Source organism: Schistocerca nitens, chromosome 11 (assembly GCF_023898315.1).
Source record: "Schistocerca nitens isolate TAMUIC-IGC-003100 chromosome 11, iqSchNite1.1, whole genome shotgun sequence".
Taxonomy (NCBI): domain Eukaryota; kingdom Metazoa; phylum Arthropoda; class Insecta; order Orthoptera; family Acrididae; genus Schistocerca; species Schistocerca nitens.
Window position 1 is genome coordinate 194,596,991 of NC_064624.1, and position 24,991 is coordinate 194,621,981.

Consider the following 24,991-nt stretch of genomic DNA (forward strand, 5'->3'; position numbering starts at 1 on the left):
TCACAAGAAATAGACAGCAAAAATATGCTTACTGGAAAGTAAATTAATGATGATACTAGAACTCTTAACATTACTGAATATTTATTTTCTTGCTTAACATAATGTGAAATGTAAGGAAAATTTACGTTTAGAATGTTTATCATCAGCTGTTCAGTATATTTAGATACAATTAGCCTTGTCAACATGTAAAGTACAGTTAATGAAATTAATAAACCAGCTTTGCTTTATGAGTGAAAAACACACACAAAATTACAATTAAATATCAGTTACATACTTACACATATTAGTTACATACATTTACTGTTTATGATTACTTATGGCTAGTTGAAGAAATACACTCAAGTATTTATATTTACATGTACACTATGTGATCAAACATATCCAGACACTTGGCTGGAAATAACTTAAAAGTTTGTGGCACCCTCAATCGGTAATGCTGGAATTCAGTATGGTGTTCGCACACCTTTAGCCTGATAACAGCTTCCACTCTCACAGGCATATGTTCAATCAGGTGCTGGAAGGTTTCTTGGGCAATGGCAGCCCATTCTTCACAGAGTGCTGCACTGACAAGAGGTATCGATATCGGTCGGTGAGGCCTGCATCCCAGAGGTGTTCCATAGGATTCAGGTCAGGACTCTGTGCAGGCCAGTCCATTACAGGGACGTTATTGTCATGTAACCACTCTGCCATGAGTACCTAATATGAAAAACTTATGTTTTTTGGCGGTGTATAGGTAATTTTGATCACACAGTGTCTACAGGGTGAAGCAAAATTCACGCACTCAGGCTTTGCAGGGCGACTCCTCACATGCCAGTGATAAAAAAAATCTCTGAGTACATCTGGCAGAAAAAGGACGATAAAGAGTGGCAATCTGGCAACACTGTAACCACATATATGGTCACTACCTGTGTCAGCACATATGAATTGTGCTGTATATGTGGTGCAGTGAATAGAGATTTGGGTTATAATGCAGGAGGTCGAGGGTTCGATCCTGGTTGGGGCGCTTTTTTTTTTGCTAATTTCATTCTGACATTTCTACTGTAATATACACCATTTCATAGCTTACCTGTATCCTTAATTTACAATATTTTGTAATGCTGAACATAACAAATATGTCTTTAGACAAATAAGAAATAGACAGTTGAAACAAATGTCCTATCAGTGCATTGAGATGTGTACTAAACAGCATGCGGTTACCAGACTCAGTGTTGAAAGGCATAATTAGTGGGACCATTGTGATAACACATACAATTAGTAACCGAGTTTGGACATTATTCGCAAAGCACGTTGCTAGTCCTACTGCTAACGTAAGGCCCTAACGAAAAGTAAAGGACCTGAACGAGGCAAGAGTAATAGTTGCTACTAATCTATGGGACCATTGGAGGAGGGTACAAAGAAAAACAGCTTTTGTGACTAGTAGATGAAGTGGTGCAAATAAATTCAAGCCCACAATGTGGAAAGGGCTTCTTTCAAAGCTGACCAATCTTCCATTTCTACAATTGTAGTATGTAAGTGCAAATGTTTTCTAGAGGACCTGCTGCAATCGCTGTTGACGATTAAGATGCCAGATACTGTACCATCTGGACTACATTTACCATATAAAAAACATATGCCCTAACACAGGATCGAACCATCGTCGTTCTGCATGATAACCCAAAACTCTACCCACTGCACCACATATACAGCACAACTAATACACGCTGACAGAGGAATATACCATACATGTGGTTACAGTGTTACCACATTGTCAATCTTTTAACGTCCTTTTTCTGCTGGATGTTCTTGCCAGACTAAATTTTGAGAGAGACATTTTTTTATTGCTGCCCTGTGGGGAGTCGTGCTGCGAAGCCTGAGTGCGCGAATTTTGCTTCACCCTGTATAAACACCAAATTCTAATTGCATGATTATTACATGCAATTTTACTGACACAGGCAGCTATCCAAAGCACAGTCCTTGGAAATCACTCTCCGTGAATTCATCAACTCTATAAAAGTCTTGCTCTTTTAGCACAGTTTCTAATATTTTCTAGCATTTGAGTAAGGGAATCTAGTGAGCTCTTTTGCGTGTAGAAACAAGAACTAAAGCTTCAACCCTGTCAGGTAAAACATTTGTGAATAAAATAATGAAGCTGTAGCCATGTAATACCCGAAGCATGTTCTCCTTTGGCCATCTCCTGGAACAATTAATGGTAGTATCCTATTACAGATTTGCACATATGAAACAGTACAGAAATATACAAACACTTGCAAAAACTGAATATTACTGTAAGATTTCTTATGGACAATATGTATGTGTCTAAGAAAATTATTTTAACTACTCACACTGCAACAATTACTGCCACACTGAACAACTGTAATGTATATTCTTACGTCAGTTCATTAAATACTGCCAACATATCCAGTGTTAATTATTTGGAAATTAAAACTGATTTTTTTTGTCTGTGGATAACTATGTTGAATCATATAATTAGATTTAGATTATCCCATGTTGTGTTACATAGATTATGCAGCCTACATATAAACTTGTATTCACAGTCACCTTATTAAAAGTTCATTTTTTTGGTACATATAAATTCATTTGTGTTATAAAATGCTTTTCTTTTCATTCTTCATTTGTGTGGCCATGTTTTCCTTTCAGCCATGTCTCTCCCACCATTTTAAATTTATTTTCATGTAATTTGTTTGTCTATAAGGCATGAACCATGGACCTTGCCGTTGGTGGGGAGGCTTGTGTGGCTCAGCGATACAGATGGCCATACCGTAGGTGCAACTACAATGGAGGGGTACCTGTTGAGAGGCCAGACAAACATGTGGTGACTGAAGAGGGGCAGCAGCCTTTTTAGTAGTTGCAGGGGCAACAGTCTGGATGATTGACTGATCTGGGCTTGTAACACTAACCAAAACGGCCTTGCTGTGCTGGTACTGCGAACGGCTGAAAGCAAGGGGAAACTACTGCCGTAATTTTTCCCAAGGACATGCAGATTTACTGTATGGTTAAATGATGATGGCGTCCTCTTGGGTAAAATATTCCGGAGGTAAAATAGTCCCCCATTCGGATCTCCGGGCAGGGACTACTCAAGAGGACGCCGTTATCAGGAGAAAGAAAACTGGCGTTCTGCGGATCGGAGCATGGAATGTCAGATCCCTTAATCGTGCAGGTAGGTTGGAAAACTTAAAAAGGGAAATGCATAGGTTAAAGTTAGATATAGTGGGAATTAGTGAAGTTCAGTGGCAGGAGGAACAAGACTTCTGGTCAGGTGAATACAGGGTTATAAATACAAAATCAAATAGGGGTAATGCAGGAGTAGGTTTAATAATGAATAAAAAAATAGGAGTGCAGGTAAGCTACTACAAACAGCATTGTGAACGCATTATTGTGGCCAAGATAGACACAAAGCCCATGCCTACTACAGTAGTACAAGTTTATATGCCAACTAGCTCTGCAGATGATGAAGAAATTGATGAAATGTATGATGAGATAAAAGAAATTATTCAGGTAGTGAAAGGAGATGAGAATTTAATTGTCATGGGTGACTGGAATTCCGTAGTAGGAAAAGGGAGAGAAGGAAACATAGTAGGTGAATATGGATTGGGGCTAAGAAATGAAAGAGGAAGCCGTCTGGTAGAATTTTGCACAGAACATAACTTAATCATAGCAAACACTTGGTTCAAGAATCATAAAAGAAGGTTGTACACTTGGAAGAATCCTGGAGATACTAGAAGGTATCAGATAGATTATATAATGGTAAGACAGAGATTTAGGAACCAGGTTTTAAACTGTAAGACATTTCCAGGGGCAGATGTGGACTCTGACCACAATCTATTGATTATGAACTGTAGATTAAAACTGAAGAAACTGCAAAAATGTGGGAATTTAAGGAGATGGGACCTGGATAAACTGACTAAACCAGAGGTTGTACAGAGTTTCAGGGAGAGCATACGGGAATAATTGACAGGAATGGGGGAAGGAAACACAGTAGGAGAATGGGTAGCTCTGAGGGATGAAGTAGTGAAGGAAGCAGAGGATCAAGTAGGTAAAAAGACGAGGGCTCGTAGAAATACTTGGGTAACATAAGAAATATTGAATTTAATTGATGAAAGGAGAAAATATAAAAATGCGGTAAATGAAGCAGGCAAAAAGGAATACAAACATCTCAAAAATGAGATCGACAGGAAGTGCAAAATGGCTAAGCAGGGATGACTAGAGGACAAATGTAAGGATGTAGAGGCTTATCTCACTAGGGGTAAGATAGATACAGCCTACAGGAAAATTAAAGAAACCTTTGGAGAAAAGAGAACCACTTGTATGAATATCAAGAGCTCAGATGGAAACCCTGTTCTAAGCAAAGAAGGGAAGGCAGAAAGGTGGAAGGAGTATATAGAGGGTCTATACAAGGGTGACGTACTTGAGGATAATATTATGGAAATGGAAGAGGATGTAGATGAAGATGAAATAAGAGATAAGATACTGCGTGAAGAGTTTGACAGAGCACTGAAAGACCTGAGTCGAAACAAGGCCCCCGGAGTAGACAACACTCCATTGGAACTACTGACGGCCTTGGGAGAGCCAGTCCTGACAAAACTCTACCATGTGGTGAGCAAGATGTATGAGATCGGCAAAATACCCTCAGACTTCAAGAAGAATATAATAATTCCAATCCCAAAGAAAGCAGGTGTTGACAGATGTGAAAATTACCGAACTATCAGTTTAATAATCACAGCTGAAAAATACTAACGCGAATTCTTTACAGACGAATGGAAAAACTGGTAGATGCCGACCTCAGGGAAGATCAGTTTGGATTCCGTAGAAATATTGGAACACGTGAGGCAATACTGACCCTACGACTTATCTTAGAAGAAAGATTAAGGCAAGACAAACCTATGTTTCTAGCATTTGTAGACTTAGAGAAAGCTTTTGACAATGTTGACTGGAATACTCTCTTTCAAATTCTGAAGGTGGCAGGGGTAAAATACATTAAGCGAAAGGCTATTTCCAATTTGTACAGAAACCAGATGGCAGTTATAAGAGTTGAGGGACATGAAAGGTTGGGAAGGGAGTGAGACAGGGTTGTAGCCTCTCCCCGATGTTATTCAATCTGTATATTGAGCAAGCAGTAAAGGAAACAAAAGAAAAATTCGGAGTAGGTATTAAAATCCATGGAGGAGAAATAAAAACTTTGAGGTTCGCCGATGACATTGTAATTCTGTCAGAGACAGCAAAGGATTTGGAAGAGCAGTTCAACGGAATGGACAGTGTCTTGAAAGGAGGCTATAAGATGAACATCAACAAAAGCGAAACGAGGATAATGGAATGTAGTTGAATTAAGTCGAGGGATGCTGAAGGAATTACATTAGGAAATGAGACACTTAGTTTTGCTATTTGGGGAGCAAAATAACTGATGATGGTCGAAGTAGAGGGGATATAAAATGTAGACTGGCAATGGCAAGGAAAGCGTTTCTGAGGAAGAGAATTTTGTTAACATCGAGTATAGATTGCAGTGTCAGGAAGCCTTTTCTGAAAGTATTTGTATGCAGTGTAGCCATGTAGGGAAGTGAAACGTGGACAATAAATAATTTAGACCAAAAGAGAATAAAAGCTTTCGAAATGTGGTGCTACAGAAGAATGCTGAAGATTAGATGGGTAGATCACATAACTAATGAGGAGGTATTGAATAGAATTGGGGAGAAGAGGAGTTTGTGGCACAACTTGACAAGAAGAAGGGACCAGTTGGTAGTACGTGTTCTGAGGCATCAAGGGATCAAAAATTTAGCATTGGAGGGCAGCGCGGAGGGTAAAAATCGTAGAGGGATACCAAGAGATGAATACACTAAGCAGATTCCGAAGGAGGTAGGTTGCAGTAAGTACTGGGAGATGAAGAAGCTTGCACAGGATAGAGTAGCATGGAGAGCTGCATCAAACCAGTCTCAAGACTGAAGACAACAACAACAACAACAACAACAACAACAACAACAACAACATCAGGCATACTGTTGAAAAATGTTTTGCAGAATGCAAAGCATTTATTTATTTATTTATTTATTTATTTTTACTTAATCAAATCCAAGGAATGTCTGGAAGTTCCTCATTCTGGTACCCTATAAGTTCACGTCTGACCTACTTTCACACTCATGGACATTCTGTTTACCAAGCATAAGTGCCTTTGGTATGTAGAGGCTGGGGATGGTAAGTATCTTATGTCCAACAAAGGATTGTTCACAAGAAGGTAATTTGCTTAAAGCAAATATGGATGTGATGGCTTCTTCAGATAAAGACCTCTTTTGCCTGAGCAGTTTCCCCAGAGAAGTATCCCATAATGTAAGTCCATACGGAAAAAGGCATAGTATGCCGTAAGTACGAGATCATTACTCCAGTTTCCTCAAGAGATATAAAACTCTTGCCAGTTTACCGCAGAGTTTTTCTGTGTGGGTGTTCCAGCATAATTTGTTATCAAGGTAGATGCTTAACAATTTTACTGAGTGATTTTGTCCATTGTTAATATTTATAAGAGAAAACGGGATATGTTCAGTTCTATCTATGTCGGCCAATTTTTCTGGTACTACTGAGCTGCCTTTTCCATAATGGTTGGTCGATTTGAAGGAGGGGACCAAACAGCAAGCTCATTGGTCCCGTCAGATTAAGAAAGGATGAGGATGAAAGCTGGCCATGCCCTTTGACAGGAACCATCCTGGCATTTGCCTGAAGTGATGTAGGGAAATCACGAAAAGCCTAAGCCAGGATGGTCGGATGAGGGTTTGAACCGCCGTCCTCCCGAATGCGAATCCAGTGTGCTAACCACTGTGCCACCTTGCTCGGTTTTCCATAATGGAGTTGTTCATTTGTTTGCCAGCATGTTGTGCCATCAGCATACATCAAAGATTTATAGGTTAGTGAGTTAGGGAGGTCATTCTCACAAACAGTGAATAGAAAGGTCCCAGCATGGATCCTTGTGGGACTCCGTATTTTACTTTCAGAATAACAGATTTATCATTTGTATTTACTACAACCATCCAGTTTCTATTTGCCAAATATGGTTTCAGTAATGTGAGTTCTGTTTTAGTTATTCCTTATCTTTCAAGTTCCTTAATCAAAATACTACACGAGACAGTGTCAAATGCCTTAATGAGACCTACTAGAGTAGCATAGGTGCGCTACTTGTAATGTATTGTATTTTTTATTGGTCCTGTTGTCTACATAGTAGCTTATGCATAAGACATTGGACAAGTCAACTTATAAATATACAGGCTGAAAGTCATTTCAAGGCATACATATTTAAGGTTACAATAATACACTTTACACGTAAGTATTTATATAACACATTTCATAAATTTAAATATTCTTCAATGGAGTAAAAGCAGTGATGCTGTAAATATGACTTTAGAAATTTTCCAAATGTATTGACCTCTGTGATAGCTTTTATGTTTTCAGGAAGTTTGTTATAAAGCTTAACTCCCATGTGGAAAGTACTTCTTTGGCACAGTGCTGTGCTGATTTGAGTCATATGTAAGTTCCTGTTTTGTCTGGTAAAGTGCTCAAGTATATTACAGTTCTTCTGCAGTCTCCGGTCCTTGCCTATTACATTTAATTTAAAGAACAAAAGGGTTTCCATAATGTACACACATGGTAATGGAGGAATACCAGATTTCTTAAACAGGGTTTACGAGATTCTCTAGGCTTGCACCCAAACTAGATTCTAATGGCCCTTTTTTTAGTTTAAAAGTGCTACTAGCTGTTTTAGAGTTTCCCCAGAAGGTGACCCAATATCTATTTTTCAGATCCATGTAGTGTTGATGAAACAACTTCTTGTACAGCCTTAATTGTTGACAGCCCACTTCAGAACCCATATTGGGTCTCGCTGACTAGGTTGTTACACTCAATACAACTCCAAGGGGCACTCAGTGTGGAAAATAGATAATTAATAAGATCAAAGGAGAATCTCATGAAAACTGCTTACTATGGAACTTGCTTTCAAGTCTATCTCATATGCTTCATCTTCCTTCACACAACCAGTTGTTTCTTATTCAATGGTTGCTTCATTTCTACATTTCTGGAAACAAACCAAGTATATTAATGCAGCCACATCTAATTCCTTCTACAGAATGACCTGCAACATCCTCCACATTTCGCAATGGAAAGATTAAATTAGATTAGATTCAGTTTTCGTTCCACAGACCCAAAAAATGAGATGATTCTCATGGGTGCGGAACATGTCAGAAAATATAACATAAAACATTTAAATATAATACTTACTAACCTGATCATTTGTCAGGAGATTGTCGAAATAGGTGAATACAATGTAGTAAACTGGAACAGCTAATATTTACAGACTTAACACGCTGTCAGAATGAAACACATTTATGCATTATTAATAAATTTATCATTCACAAAATGCCTAATCTTAATTGTTGTGACCAAGTGCTGTAAAAACTTGAATGTAACACATATTTTTACTTAATCTGGCTTAACAGTCTCTGTTAAGATATTCATCTGTGGAGCAGAAGGAGTTGCCTGTCGAAAAGTCTATCAAACTTTATTTAAACCGTGCTTGATCTGAAAAAAAGTTTTTAATAGTTGCTGGCAATTTAGTGAAGATGTTGTTCTTGAATATTGGATCCCTTTGTGGACCAAGGTAAGTGATTTTAGGTCTTTATGTAGATTGTTCTTATTCCTAATACTGACACTTATGTATTGAGCTATTGGTTGGAAATAGAGATATATTACTTTCAACAAATTTCATTAAGGAATAAATATACTGAGAAGTAGTTGTTAGAATACAAAGTTCCTTGAACAGGTTTCTACATGATGTTCTTGAATTTACACCACAAATGATTCTTATCACACGCTTTTGCACCCTAAAAACTTTTGCTCAGTTTGATGAGTTTCCCCAGAATATGGTAGCATTTGACACAATAGAATGAAAGTAAGCCAAATATGTAAGTTTTTTGGAAATACGGAAGCATCCGATCCCGCCCGTCTGCTTTGACCCATGACGTCAAAAATATGGCGGAAACGACCATAAACCACGATTCCAATATGGTGCATACAAAGTTGGTACGTACACATTATGAGGTCGAAACTACATTGAAAAACAAACACACATAGTTTCCACAAAAATCCTAATGACACTACCGGGACAAGCGCGGGAAATGGGGTGTTTTTGGGTGGGGGCAAACTAAATATAAACAAATTTAGACACCCACCCACATACAAAACCACACAAAATGACGAAAAAAAACCGACATCACAAAACCCCCCAAATACCACTAAACAATATCATCTGGAATCGGACAATTCCCTTGACCTATATAACTCAACAGCAGCTTCCGATCCCATAAATTAGGATCAAACACTTCCCTTGGCCTATATAGCTCAAAAGCATCTCCCGATACCAATACCAACATACACAGCCAGACACTGGGATAGAACACGTTCCTTGACCTGCACGGTGTTAATTTTATCCGTCATATCCATTCCTGAACAAAAACAACAGCCAATTAATTTTACTAAAATTATCGCATGACGTACAGCGAACAACACTAAATTAACCTTCACACAAAATCGTTAACTCACTGAAACGAATTCCACTACAAACACAGCCGAAACTCTAACAATTCTTGACAATGGGCAAAAGCAAACTGAGCCCATTACACCACACAAACGAAAACCCTGAACATACCACCAGAGAGCACAACAAACGACAACACGACGACATCTACAAACACACCACACTCACAAACTGCGCCGTCATGTCACACACGACAACACCCTTACGTCACGGGTCAAAGCCGACGCTTGGGATCAGACGCTTCTTGTGACCCAGTTTTTTTATATTTATATCTCCTACATATGACACAATTCTCATGGAAAATACAGAATTGTGTAGGCACTTACTCAATTCTGTAGTATGCCCTTCCCAACTGAATTTATTATCGAGTTCTAATCCCAGAAATTTAACACTGTTAACGTCTTTGATCTCAATGTCTTCATATGTTATACACATGCTGGAAGGAAATCTCTTACAGGTCCAGAACTACATATACTGAGTCTTCTCAAAGTTTAATGACAGTGAATTAGCTTTAAACCACTTATTAATGTCAGTGAAAATTTGATTAGCAGCTATTTATAAATCTGTACTTGACTTGCTACTTATTGCAAGGTTTGTATCATCTGCAGACAAAACAAACTTAGCATCTGACAATGTAACAGATGAGAGGTCATTAACATACACAAGAAAAAGCAATGGAACCTTGAGGAACACCACATGTAATTAATCCCCAGTCAGATGAAGACGAACTACTTGCTACACAGGTATTTCGTAACGACACCCTTTGTTTCCTGTTAGATAAATAAGACTCAAACCGTTTCACAGCATTGCCGGTGACATCATAATATTCTAATTTACTTAAGACAAGTTCTCTGGTTCACACAATCTAAGGCTTTTGACAGGTCATAGAAAATGCCAGCAGCCTCTAATTTATTATCCATTGAATTAAGTATTATTCTCACTGTAAGTGTAAATAGCTTTCTCTATATCAGAACCCTTTATAAATCCAAGCTGTGACTTGGCAATATATTATTTGCAGTCAGATGCGGAGGGAGATGCTTGAACACAACCTTTTCATATGAGACTTTCAAATTACAAAAACGCACTATTCGGATAATGACCCAGAGTCCACCTCAAACACATTGTAGGCCCCTTTTTAAAGCATTGAAAATTTTAACAATTCCATCATTATACATTCTGAAATGTCTGTTGGAGATCAAAAGAAATCAGGACAAAATGAAAACCAATACTGACTACCATTATTACGATACACGGCAATGTAAAGATCTCCACTTACGAGCTGTAACAAGGACCCGAAGTCAGAAACATGTATGTAATCAAGGCATCAAACTTCTCAATACACTACCAAGACATATCACGGAGCTGGATAATGAGGATAAATTTAAAACTGTTATAAAGAATCACATGCTTGACAAATATTATTACAGTGTAAGTGAATTTCTATACTCAACTGTATAAGAATTAATGTGACCAATGAAATTACATCAATGAATATGTCTGTCAAGCACATAAGAAGATTAAGAACCACATGCTTAACAAATGTCACTACAGTATAAGTGAATAGCTCTGCTCAACTCTATAAGAATATGTGATACCATGAATGTGACAAATGAAATCACAACATCAAGGAATAGGTCTGTCAAGCACGTAAGAAATTATGTCATAAAAAAACTTAGTTGTATAATGTATTAAACATAAGATAGATTCATATGAATTCAGCACAGAAAAAAATTGTAAAGATATTATATACTTGTTTAACTGTATCCTGCCAAATCCTATATCACAAATGTGATCATTAGGATGATGATAAATAAATCTATATTTTTGAGGAAGCCGGAAAAAGTGAAACTGGTCAATAGTTTGATGGTATCTCTTTACCCCTCTTCTTGTAAACAGGTTTAACTTCGGCAGTCAAGGAATGTGGAACGTAGAATTCATTATCAACTGACGAAATTTTTGAATTCTGGCGACACAAAAGAGACAGTGTTTTGTCTCTCACGCAGCAGAGATTTAAAAAAAAATCACTCTAAACCTCCGTGATTATCACAGCAACGCTATGAGGAAATTAAATTGAAGTGACTACGCATCCATTAAAATGAAGACATTGGTCAAAGCAATGCTAGTATCACAAATTCCTCCTCTGTGACACTTAAGCAGAATTAAGGAACTGATTTCTTAATACAATGAAGTGGTTCCCTACAGAAACAATGTCTTTCGCGGCATTCCAATTCCTTGAATTTAACAGATTCCTGCCAACAGTTATTATTATTTGGGTCAAATATTAGAGGCAAGCAGTACATCATTTTGCAGTAGTCAAGGTCGAAGTCAACCTCTAAAAATATTTAGTACATCACGCAAACTGTACAAACTAACATATCTTCACAGGTATGGTGAATGGGCAAATATGAATGTGCTATACACACACATGTTCACTAAGTTATAGTACTGGTTACATCATTAACTTATATTATCTTTAAGGTCACGGTATAGGAAAAATTTCTATATATTACAGTAAGTAATGCTCGTTAAGCTCTAAACTAATAAGCAGTTGCACATTTCAAACCTGCCACGTAAATATTTGGATCGGGACATGGCATGTGATTGGCCGCTGATCATCGTGGTACGTAGAACGCCAACTTCATGTCGCGTATCACAAAAACGTATTGAACAGCGGAAGCGCGGTTTCAAGCAGGTCATAAAAAGGTTTATTCGACATGTCAATTTATATTTTGTCAGTGGCGTCTTCTACTAGCATGGAAAGTTAACATGATCTTGCCGCACACATTCGTGTTGTGGTATATTTAGTCATACAGTGTTATTTTGTTGCTCGGTTATTTTTTCTTCGTGACATTTAGCGAAGGAAAGTGATGAGACGTTCTAAGTGCCATGATGAACAACAGACAACCAGAGAGCGCAGACGAACTGTCATGATGCGAATGTTTACGTTTGCCCTGCTGTTGTCTTGATTTTTGCAGAAATACGTCAGTTACATAATTATAAAAAAATAAAACGACGGACTGACACCGATAGACGCATAAACACGTATCCCAATGTGATAAACCCGTGAAATATTTTGTGGTTATTTACAAACCAGTCTCATTAGCACCGTATATCTCTCATTGTGAAATTTTGGCAGAAGTAACGCCGAAAAGACATAACTTTAATCTTGTTGACTCAGCACACCGTAAAGTAATCGTATTCGTCGATTATTGTGGCTGGGTTACTGTTGACAGTTTTGATGTATAGCATAGCAACCTTATTTCGTGCTATTGTGTTTGGTTGTGTTTACCACTACAGACAAATTGTTTCCTGTGCATGTAAGCATTTTTTATGGGTTTCCGCTTTCTTTTAATTCTGACATATTATGCTTGCTATGATGCCATTAGTTAGTGCAATAGTGGCTTAAAATATATATGCTTGTACTCTGTGCATGGCGTAGTAAGTGGTTTTAGAGGACAGCGAGACTCCAGATTACACCAAACTGTCCTTGCTTTGCCGAATATGTGATACAATAATTGCTTTACCTGCCAACATCGTGTTAAACCATTTCAGGAAATGCCACGAAAGATGTTTCGTTAGATAGTGCATTTCATGTGCCTGCCCAGAATTTAGCGTATTAAGATGTAACGTCCATAATTCAGTATCATTTCTAACTAGCCGCAGTGTCAAGAAAAATGTGTGTGAGCTCAATCTTGTGTAGCAGTGTAGACCGGTTTTGTATGAAGTTGCAGGTAATTAATTATTCCAGGGTAAATTCTGAATTGTTTGCATATCTAACTGACAAAAGATATTGTACAACGTTCTGAACTTACAGAACATTCATACTCTAGCAATTAATTATTTCAAGTGAACATTTATAGTTAGGTAGGTTTTGCCATGGCATTATGGAAGCGTCCGATTCCATCCGTCTGCTGTGACCCATGACGTCTCAATAAGTCGGAAGTGCCCACTTCCAGCGTATACAAAATGGTGACGGTATCGTCACTACATACACATGCCAACAAAAGTGAACAAAAATGAAAACGGCACAAGAATTTCTCACTCCAAGAAATAATGGAACTATCAGGACAACTGCAGGAAATAGGAGATTGGGGAACTCAAATGGGAACCCCTGGAGAGAAGGCGACGTCATTTCAAGAAACGTTATTGAGAAAATATAGAGAACCAGCATTTGAAGCTGACTGCCAAACGATTTTACTGCTGCCAACATACATTGCGTGTTAAGTATCACTAAGATAAAATACAAGAAATTAGGGCTCATATGCAGGCATACAGTCAGTCATTTTGTCCTCACTCTACTTGCAAGTGGAACAGGAGGGGAAATGACAAGAAGTGGTACACATTAATACCTGCCATTCACTTCACAGTGGCTTCCAGAGTATTGATGTAGGTTGTTTAGGACGAGAACGAGTTAAATATATAACAATATAAAACATTGCCCCATCAAAAACCAAAAAACCTCAGCTTATAAAAAAAATCCAACATCTGCAGTTCCAAAAAATGGTGTTAGACATTTACCGTGACCAGTATCATTCGAATGCAGCTCTCGGTACCTACCAGCAAACTAAAAAAACAGGAAAACACAACCACAAACTCCGCATACCTACGTAACTTGTAAAACACCACTGAAACCAAAACCCCAGCAACTCAAAAAGAAGAAACCATATTCACAAGATCAATTAAAACACAACTGAAATATCATAAATATAAAACAGACAGAATGACAGATTACGATGGAATAAAACCGAAACAAAAATTTCTTGCCAGCAAAAAGGCCTCTGACAAAAACACTTTCAAATTCACATTAGAGTACTGACTACCGAGACAAATAAACTCACGTTACCACAGTGATAACCAAGACGTCAAACTCAACGTGTCCACATCCATGACCAGAGGAAGCCATCACATATGACAACACAACATCTACAAATGTGAACCATCTCAAAAGCACTGCACTATAGTGACCTCTGAAACAACACCATTGTGTCATGGGTCAAAGAAGATGGTTGGAATCCCTATGCATTTCTTATTCTGGTGTGGGCAAAATAGGCCTAATATACAAACTAACATCCGACAGTAGTAGACCTACAGGAAATTAGGTGCAACTACATGAAAGTACTTTTTTTCAGGAACCTAGAATTGTAGTAGCTATGGAAAATGAAACATTTGGCTGGGTGAAAAAAGAAGAAATGAATCTGGAATGTAACCACGTGGTAAGCAGTTTTCATGAGTTACTCCTCAATAAAGTTTTTGTATAAGTTACTACAACATGCTGGTTCAAGTAGCTCAGTTCCAATTATGCTGTTGGATATGTGAGGTAGGCCTATGAGTAGTGTAGAATTGGGTGTTTTGTAGTATGTGTTGTTTGTGTTGAATTACAGTGTCAGAAAGGTATCTTATTATTTCTAAATTGCATCTACAGCTTTGTCATATGTCTTTGCTAAGTAACTCCGTGGATTCTACTGTGAAGTATAATCTAAATCAGGATACTCTCCATATACAAAGTGGCAGACAGGCACATTTAAAAGAAGACTAAGCTATCCGACAAAGACCTGGTTCATGTTGTTCTTATTCCCTCCTTGATTTTCAATTGGGTGAAGTATAGCAATTGCATGATGAACAAGGCGATGTGTGATAAGGCGTGTATTATGTGAGACATTGGATTGGTTCCTGTCGAGGGTATTGCTAGGGGGGATTTCACAAGGCATGGCCTACACCTCAATCGGAAAGGGAAGGGTATACTGGAAGGGTTGTTAGCGAAATCCATAAGGGGGGGGACACTAGTACTCCTGGATGTACCACTGTTTTAGACTAACATCAGTGTCCAATGCGAAGTTCAGGCAGCAGGTACTAAAGAGGTCCAAAACTCATAGAATTCTCACAACAGGAAAGTAAATAATAATGTTACCATGTTTAACCAAAATATTGGTGGATTAAAGAAAAAAGTAGATTCTCACAAAAGTAAAGTAAAATATAATGTTACCATTTTCACCAAAATATCCTGGGATTGAAGAATAAAGTAGATGAGCTCCTGGTTTGTTTAGATGACATTGAATCTCATCATGTAATAGATATACTACGCCTGTCTGACCATCACATTGTGTCTGATATGGAAATGATAAATATCAGTGGTTATAAACTAGCTGCACACATGAGTAGAGAGAATAAGTTGAAAGGAGGAGTTGCCATACATGTCAAAAGTTATTACTCTGTAGAAAGCTTAGATACTAAAAAGTTTTGTCTAGAGCAACATATAGAAGCATGTGCCTGTCGACTTAAACTGAAGGAGGGCTCTTTTATAATTGTAACAGTATATAGATCCCCTTCAGGAAACTTTCATTTATTCCTGGAAAACTTGCATGCCTTGTTGTGCTATCTGTCAGATAGGGGAAAGCAAATTATTATTTGTGGGGACTTCAATGTTGATTCACTGAAAGAGTGTAATAGGAAGAATGACCTGGAAGTCTTGCTCGTTTCTTTCAATTTGACATCTGTCATTAATTTTCCTACTCGGGTAGTAAAGGACAGCAGCACATTGATAGATAACACTTTTATAGACCAAGATAAGTTTAAAAACATAAATTCTTGTCCTGTTGAGAATGGCCTTTCTGATCATGATGCTCAGCTAGTTACAGTATATGACATAGCTCCATTCAGTAATTCAAAACTACCCTCCAAAGTTGTGCATTCAATTAATGACTCAACAATTAGAAATTTCAGAGAAAATCTTCAGCAGTTAGACTGGGATGAGGTGTACAAGGAACCCGATGCTAATTTAAAATGTAACTTATTTCATGATACACTTGTAAGAGAATTTGAAAACTGTTTCCCCAAGAAAGTAGTTAAATCTAATTATAAAAAACCATGCAAAAAACCTTGGCTTACTAAAGGAATAAAAATATCTTGTAACCACAAAAGGGAACTGTATCTAACAACAAGAAAGAGTAATGATCCAGAAACAGCCAAATATTATAAAAACTACTGCGCTACATTAAGAAAGGTTATTAAAAAGTCCAGAAGCATGTGCATCATGTCTGAGATTAATACCTCTGATAACAAAATCAAAACAATTTGGAATATTATTACAAGGGAGACAGGGCAACAGAGAGTACAGGATGATGGCATCACCATCGAAGCAAATGGAAACTTGATAAACAACAAGCTGGAAGTTGAAAACATTTTGAATAATTATTTTTAAAAGTTATAGAGAAAATAGGATCTAAATGTTCATTAGAAGAAGCAAGGCAGTTAATGGAAGAGGCCATACCCACACCATTTGATACAATTGAAATTCCACCCACCTCTCCTTCTGAAATTAGGAAGATAATAAACTGTCTCAAGAATTAAAGCTCACATGGAATTGATGGCATTTCCAGCAGGATAATAAAAGCTTGTTCCCAAGAAATAAATGGGATTTGTTAAACCACTGTATAAAAAAGGGGATACATCTGATGTCAACAACTACCGCCCAATCTCTCTTCTGACTGCCTTATCCAAAATTCTTGAAAAAGTAATGTATCGTAGAGTAGCTTCACACCTTTGCAAAAATAAAGCTTTAACAAAATGTCAGTTTGGTTTCCAGAGGTGTCTTTCAACGGAAAATGCTATACATACTTTCACTAATGAAATATTAAATGCCCTGAGTAACCGGAAGTCATCCGTTGGGATTTTTTGTGATCTATCAAAGGCTTTTGACTGTGTAAATCATGTAATACTTCTAGATAAGCTCAAGTATTGTGATATGAATGGGATAGTGCTCAAATGGTTTAAATTATACCTAACTGGAAGAGTGCAGACAGTTGGAATAAGTAGTTCACATAATATGCAAAAAAACTGGTGATTTCTCAAAGTGGGGAACAATCAAGAATGGGGTGCCGCAAGGTTCGGTCTTGGGTCCTCTGCTATTCTTAATATATATTAATGACTTGCCATTCTATATTCACGAAGATGCAAAGCTGGTACTTTTTGCCAATGATGCAACTATAGCTATCACACCCGACAGACAAGAATTAACTGGTGAAATTGTAAACGATGTTTGTCAGAAAATCATTAAGTGGTTCTCTGCAAATGGCTCTCATTAAACTTTGACAAAACACAGTATATACATTTCCACACAGTTAATGGAATGACACCATTAATAAATATAGAATTTGATCAGAAATCGGTAGCTAAGGTAGAATATTCAAAATTTCTAGGTGTATGCATTAATGAGGGGCTGAACTGGTAAAAACACACTGAGGATCTGCTGAAACGTTTGAGTTCAGCTACTTATGCTATTAGGGTCATTGCAAATTTTGGCAATATACATCTGAGTAAATTAGCTTACCATGCCTATTTTCATTCTCTGCTTTTGTACGGCATCATATTCTGGGGTAACTCGTCATTGAGTAAAAGAGTGTTCGTTGCACAAAACATCTACATCTACATTCATACTCCGCAAGCCACCCAACGGTGTGTGGCGGAGGGCACTTTACATGCCACTGTCATTACCTCCCTTTCCTGTTCCAGTCGCGTATGGTTCGCGGGAAGAACGACTGTCTGAAAGCCTCCGTGCGCGCTCTACTCTCTCTAATTTTACATTCGTCATCTCCTCGGGAGGTATAAGTAGGGGGAAGCAATACACTCGATACCTCATCCAGAAACGCACCCTCTCGAAACCTGGCGAGCAAGCTACACCGCGATGCAGAGCGCCTCTCTTGCAGAGTCTGCCACTCGAGTTTGCTAAACATCTCCGTAACGCTATCACGGTTACCAAATAACCCTGTGACGAAACGCGCCGCTCTTCTTTGGATCTTCTCTATCTCCTCCGCCAACCCGATCTGGTACGGATCCCACACTAATGAGCAATACTCAAGTATAGGTCGAACGAGTGTTTTGTAAGCCACCTCCTTTGTTGATGGACTACATTTTGTAAGCACTCTCCCAATGAATCTCAACCTGGTACCCGCCTTACCAACAATTAATTTTATATGATCATTCCACTTCAAATCGTTCCGCACGCATACTCCCAGATATTTTACAGAAGTAACTGCTACCAGTGTTTTTTCCGCTATCATATAATCATACAATAAAGGATCCTTCTTTCTATGTATTCGCAATACATTACATTTGTCTATGTTAAGGGACAGTTGCCACTCCCTGCACCAAGTGCCTATCCGCTGCAGATCTTCCTGCATTTCGCTACAATTTTCTAATGCTGCAACTTCTCTGTATACTACAGCATCATCCGCGAAAAGCCGCATGGAACTTCCGACACTATCTACTAGGTCATATATATATATATATAAAAGCGTGTAATCAGAATAATTGCTGGAGCTCATCAAAGGTCATCCTGCAGACATTTATTTAAAGAGCTAGAAATCTTCACTGTAGCCTCACAATATATATATATTCACTTATGAAATTTGTTATTAACAATCTGAACGAATTGAAAACTAATAGCAGAGTACATAGCTGCAACACTTGGAGAAAGGATGATCTTCACTACTCAAGGTTAAATCTAACTTTGGCTCAGAAGGGGGTAAATTATGCTGCCACAAAAGTCTTTGGTCACTTACCTAATAGCATCAAAAGTCTGACAGTTAGCCATATAGCATATAAAAGGAAATTAAAAGAATTTCTTAATGGCGACTCCTTCTGCTCTTATTTTTTTTTTTTATTTTTTTTTTTTTTGTGAGTGTGTGGGGAATTACCCACTTACTATATCCAAAAATTCATCTATTGAGCAGAAGGAGTCGCCATTAAGAAATTCTTTTAATTTCCTTTTGTGAGTGTTATATATATATATATAGAGGGAAACATTCCACGTGGGAAAAATATATCTAAAAAAAAAAGATAATGTGACTTACCGAACGAAAGTGCTGGCAGGTCGATAGACACACAAACAAACACAAACACACACACAAAATTCGAGCTTTCGCAACAAACTGTTGCCTCATCAGGAAAGAGGGAAGGAAAGGGAAAGACGAAAGGATGTGGGTTTTAAGGGAGAGGGTAAGGAGTCATTCCAATCCCGGGAGCGGAAAGACTTACCTTAGGGGGAAAAAAGGACGGGTATACACTCGCACACACACAAATATCCATCCACACATAAACAGACACAAGCAGACATATTTGAAGACAAAGAGTTTGGGCAGAGATGTCAGTCGAGGCGGAGGTGAAGAGGCAAAGATGATGTTGAATGACAGGTGAGGTATGAGTGGCGGCAACTTGAAATTAGCGGAGATTGAGGCCTGGTGGGTAACGGGAAGAGAGGATATATTGAAGAGCAAGTTCCCATCTCCGGAGTTCGGATAGGTTGGTGTTAGTGGGAAGTATCCAGATAACCCGGACGGTGTAACACTGTGCCAAGATGTGCTGGTCGTGCACCAAGGCATGTTTAGCCACAGGATGATCCTCATTACCAACAAACACTGTCTGCCTGTGTTGCTGGTCATTCCCACATAGAATGCATCACAGTGTAGGCAGGTCAGTTGGTAAATCACGTGGGTGCTTTCACATGTGGCTCTGCCTTTGATCGTGTACACCTTCCGGGTTACAGGACTGGAGTAGGTGGTGGTGAGAGGGTGCACGGGACAGGTTTTACATCAGGGGCGGTTACAAGGATAGGAGCCAGAGGGTAGGGAAGGTGGTTTGGGGATTTCATAGGGATGAACTAACAGGTTACGAAGGGTAGGTGGAAGGTGGAAAGACACTCTTGGTGGAGTGGGGAGGATTTCATGAAGGACGGATCTCATTTCAGGGCTAAGGTAAGTCTTTCCGCTCCCGGGATTGGAATGACTCCTTACCCTCTCCCTTAAAACCCACATCCTTTTGTCTCTCCCTCTCCCTCCCTCTTTCCTGGTGAGGCAACAGTTTGTTGCGAAAGCTTGAATTTTGTGTGTGTGTTTGTGTGTCTATCGACCTGCCAGCGCTTTCGTTTGGTAAGTCACATCATCTTTGTTTTTACATATATATATAAAATATTGAGTGTTTCTTATTGGGTTAGTGTGTGCTTGTGATGTGTTTGTAAGTGCCATATGGTTGCGGTTGGTGGTGCTCTCTGCTGGTGTTCGTGCGTTGTGTGTCGAACTGGGTTTATTTGAGTTGTTGAAATTGTCGGGTGTTGTTCTGGTGATTAGTGAATTTATAGTGGAATATTCTGCAGTGAGCTGACGGTTTGGTTTTTGGTTATTTCTAAGTTAATGTAGTGTCGTGTGTGGTTTGTCGTGTCTGAATTTTTTGGATTACTATTGTTATGTCACCGATAAAATCAACAGTTTTCGGTTGTGGGGCATGTTGCATGACAGTTCAATGTCGCTCAACAAATTCCTGCAGCCGTTTGGTCTTCTGGCCGAGCTGGTGAAGTGCGCTGCATGTGGTGAACGTATGAAGTTAACGAATGTTCCAGCATCTCGGACCAGGGAGGTGCGGCGTAATAACGTTTGGCGCTCCATTCACTGGGGTACCTGGTTTGAGAAGTCTAGGTTATGTGTGCGTGAAATTGTCTTGACGAGTTATAATTTTTGTTATCAGTCCTCTTTCAGTTTTTGCGCACAAGAGGTGGGTGTGAGTGAGCGAACAGTCCTCGATTGGTATTCTTTTTGTCCTGAGGTTTGTTCAGAATACATTAAATACAGTGGTAAGTTGGGTGGGCCTGGAGTAGTGATAGAGACTGATGAGTCGCAGTTTGGTAGGAGGAAGTATGGGAGGGGTAAGCCTGATTATAGGTGTGAGGGGTGGGGGGGCTGTGGTATTGGGGTCTGGATCTTCTGAATGTGTGCTTAGGGTTGTTGAACATCATACAAAGAGGGAGTGGGTGGGGTTGATTCAGGAGTATGTAGAACAGGGGAGTACTGTAGTTTCTGATGGGTTTGCTTATTATAGTGGATTGGGTCAGGAGGGTTACAATCGCAATGTTGAGCTTCAGAATATGTGAGTGGGGCCTGTACAAATACTATAGAGGGGTTTTGGGGTTGCTGTTAAATCTGTTATTGGGAGGGGGAGAGGCGCTCTTCCAACCTTCAAGCTCATTTACCTGAGTAATGTTGGTGGAAGAGTATCCCTGAGGGGTATTGTATTTTTAGGGTTTTCTTACGGGCTGTTAGTAAGATCTACAGGCTGACGGTATTTTTTTTGGGGGGGGGGGGTGGGGTGGGGGCGATGGGGGGGGGTGTCAGCTCTGGCTCTTGGGAGGGGGGAGGTGAGGTTTGGGGAGGTAGTTGGGTGAGGGTGGTTGTAGATTTTGGTATTTGTTTTGTTGTGTTTTTTTTTTTAGTTCTAGTGTGTGTATGGCGTTTTTTTTTGTTTTTGGTTAGTATTTGTTTCTTTGGTTTTGATTTTCGGGGGGGGGGGGGGGGGTTGGAGGGGATGGGAATTTTATTTAGTTGTGGTTTATTATGTTTATGAGATTGTGTGTGTGTGTGTGTGTGTGTGTGTGTGTGTGTGTGTGTGTGTGTGCATGTTTTTATCTGGTTAGATAATTTGTGGATCTTGTGTGGGGGTGGTGGTGCTGCTGGTATTGGTGAGTAGGTTTTGTGTTTTTTTGATGACCTGTAAGGTCAAGGGAAGTGTTTAGTTCCAAATTTGGTGTTTTCTTGTGGTTTTTGAGGCAGTGATGATTGTTGAAGTGGTTGTACGTTTGGGTTGTATGAATTGGTATCGGTAGTTTCTGTTGAGCTATATAGGTCAAGGGAAATGTTCGATTCCAGTGGATATTGTTTCTAGTTGATTTTGGGAAGGTTGTGGTCGTTTCATTTTATCATTTGGTTTAGTGGCTTGTGTTTATTTTTAGTTTGCCCTACCCAAAAAACACCCATTCCCCCCCCCCTCCCCCCTTGTCCCCTTAGTTTCATTATATTATCGGAGAAATATGTGTTTGATGGTTTTTAGATCTATTTTCGTGTTTGTTGTCATGTTTACGTAATGACGTTTTAGTAGCGATATGGGAGTTGCTGTGAATGGTCGTTTCCACCATATTGGTGATGGTATTGGTCAAAGCACACGGGTGGAATCGGACGTTTCCGTTAACCCGAGAAACTAGTTGAGCATCTTGCAGGAAGCGTAGGGCAACACATCTTTTGGTTAGAGTCAGATTACAGACAGACAGCTTTGAGAGAAATTAGAACTGCATAACATCGTAAAATATGGAATAGTTTTGGTCCGTCAAAACATTAGGGTGCTGAATAAAGAGTTACACGAGCTTCTTTTATGTTAGAAAGGTGTGTGAAATTTGGATGTGTGTTTTGTGCGTGTCTCAACACCATGTACTCATGGTGATGGAGAAATAAGATATAAGGGATTACAGGCTAGCATCATGTATGTGTACACTTAACCTGGAAAAAGGAGGAGTTTTAACACAAAAGCAAAAATATGGAAACAAGGAGTTTCTTTGAAGAGCACAATGTAAAAGCATGTGCTTGTCAGTTGTTACTACAGAATAATACATTTCTAATTATAACACTCCTCAGGGGTCTATGTGACTTTCAGTGACTTAAGAGAAATCTAGGTGAATTACTGAGCTACCTGTCAAACAAGTGGAACCAGTCATTAGTTTGTGACGATTTTAATGCACATCTTGAAGGATTCCGGGAGGTAAAAAGTACTAGAACCATTGTTTGGGTGCCTGAATCAGATTTTCGTAGTGAATTTTGCAACTTGTGAACAGGAAGATAGTAGGAACCCGAATCAAAGCATATTTATTGACACAGGTCAGGCTGAAACAAGTAATGTGCAACAAATTGTTAATTGAAGAGGGATTTATTTAAAGTCCATAATAGTTTAAGGTCATATTCAACAAAGCTACTACATTTTAATGGCCGTCTAAAATATTCCCAGGAACACGCAAGTTCTGACTAATAATGCAGACATCTTTAGCGCATTTCTGCACAGTAATGTAGGGTGAAGTGGGGTAAGTGTTACCATGGGGTTAGTGTAACCACGGCTTATGGTGCCTTAAAGAAGGTGTATTTTTACCTCTGACCTATCACACATGTTAATTTACTCCTTTCTTTGTTATATTTAACCATAAGTTGTCAAATCTGACATAAATTGGTAATTAATTTTTGGACTTGAATTGATGTCTAGATTTTCACTCTGCGAGAGAGTGACATGCTCAGAATTTGTTGGTCTGTCATTTTCTCAGTTTTAAAGGTAACTGCACAATTTTTGGTTACAAACTAACTTTTGCATGATACTTTCAAATATGAGATTCGTTTTACTCTACTGATAAAGCTCTTGATATGCCAGGCATGGTTACACTTACCCCAACTTTTTCCCATGTGGGGCAAGTGTAACCAGGGGGGGTTACACTTACCCCAAACAAACTTACCGGAACATATTTATTTAAGCCATAACCCTGTTTTTGCCATCACACTAGATCAACTAAACTGACCTTCCTGTGTGTGAAATCTACTTGGGACCAAATGTTAACTCATCACCAGAGACATCATCAAGGAGTAAAAATGAGCAAACGTGACTGTTCCAATCTCCTCACTGCCTTATGGAATGAAACACCACCTGAATTTGTGAAAAGTAGTTTTCAAAAAGCAGGAATAGTCCCTTACAGTAGAGAAGTAATTGATAAAACTAAATATGATCCCGAGGCATATAAAAGATATGTAGCTCATACCAAATCTTTGGCAGAAACAAATCCATTGCCAGCTCATGATAATGCAGCCATAGACTGTGTGGAAACTACGTCTCTAACAGAAAGTACTCAGATTTTTGGGAAGCTTCCAGCTGAACAACCTCCAGAATTTTATAGGCCTACATCTACTGAGCCCTGTAGTTCTCTCAGTATCAGAGTTCTTTCTCAACCAATCCCAAGCTAACCAATGTTTCATTATATTCTGGAACTTCTGATTTGTCATTTGAAAGGTTATTATTGGAAACAGTCCAACAGTGTAGTCCCACTGGTAAAACAAAGAAGAAAAGGATTGCACCAGGAGCTGAAGTTATCACTTTTCAAGATGCCATCTATAAAGAAAAAGATTTTAAAGGAAACAAGAATAAGGAGAAAGCAAAACAAAAAAGCATTATCGGCATAAAAAAGGGCTTGGTAATGAAAAGTAAATCTTCCCAACAAAGTGCTGTTACTTTATCCAAAATGGCACCTCAGAATGTTGTGGAAAAAAAATCCCCGATTTCCCATGTGGGTAACAAGAAAAAAGACTGGAAGCTGAATCAACAAGTGAAGAAAGTGAAACTGAAGGAGGCCTATCTTTAATAAGTAGTGATGAAGATGATAACACTGGATGATCTCAGGAAAGAAATGATAAGCTGTGAAGAAGAAGAAGAAGAAGAAGAAAAAGAGGCAAACTTTTTTGAAGCCAAAGTTAAATTACAGTTGGAAAAGTATGTTCTGGTAGCTTTTGCAACAAAATGTAAGAAAGTTCATTTTATTGGCCAAGTTACCAAAATTATTGATTTAGGAGATCCAGAAGTGATTTT

At 38.7% G+C, this 24,991-nt stretch overlaps 1 long non-coding RNA gene across 1 annotated transcript; it reads right to left on the reverse strand.

The window, feature by feature from the left end:
• Positions 1–200: 200 nt before the first annotated feature.
• On the reverse strand, positions 201–8,051 carry LOC126213603 (uncharacterized). Its single transcript, XR_007541273.1, has 2 exons — positions 7,952–8,051; positions 201–2,173 (listed from the first exon to the last, which is right to left on the reverse strand). It is a non-coding gene; the product is annotated as an uncharacterized LOC126213603 (long non-coding RNA).
• Between the last annotated feature and the right edge of the window lie 16,940 nt (positions 8,052–24,991).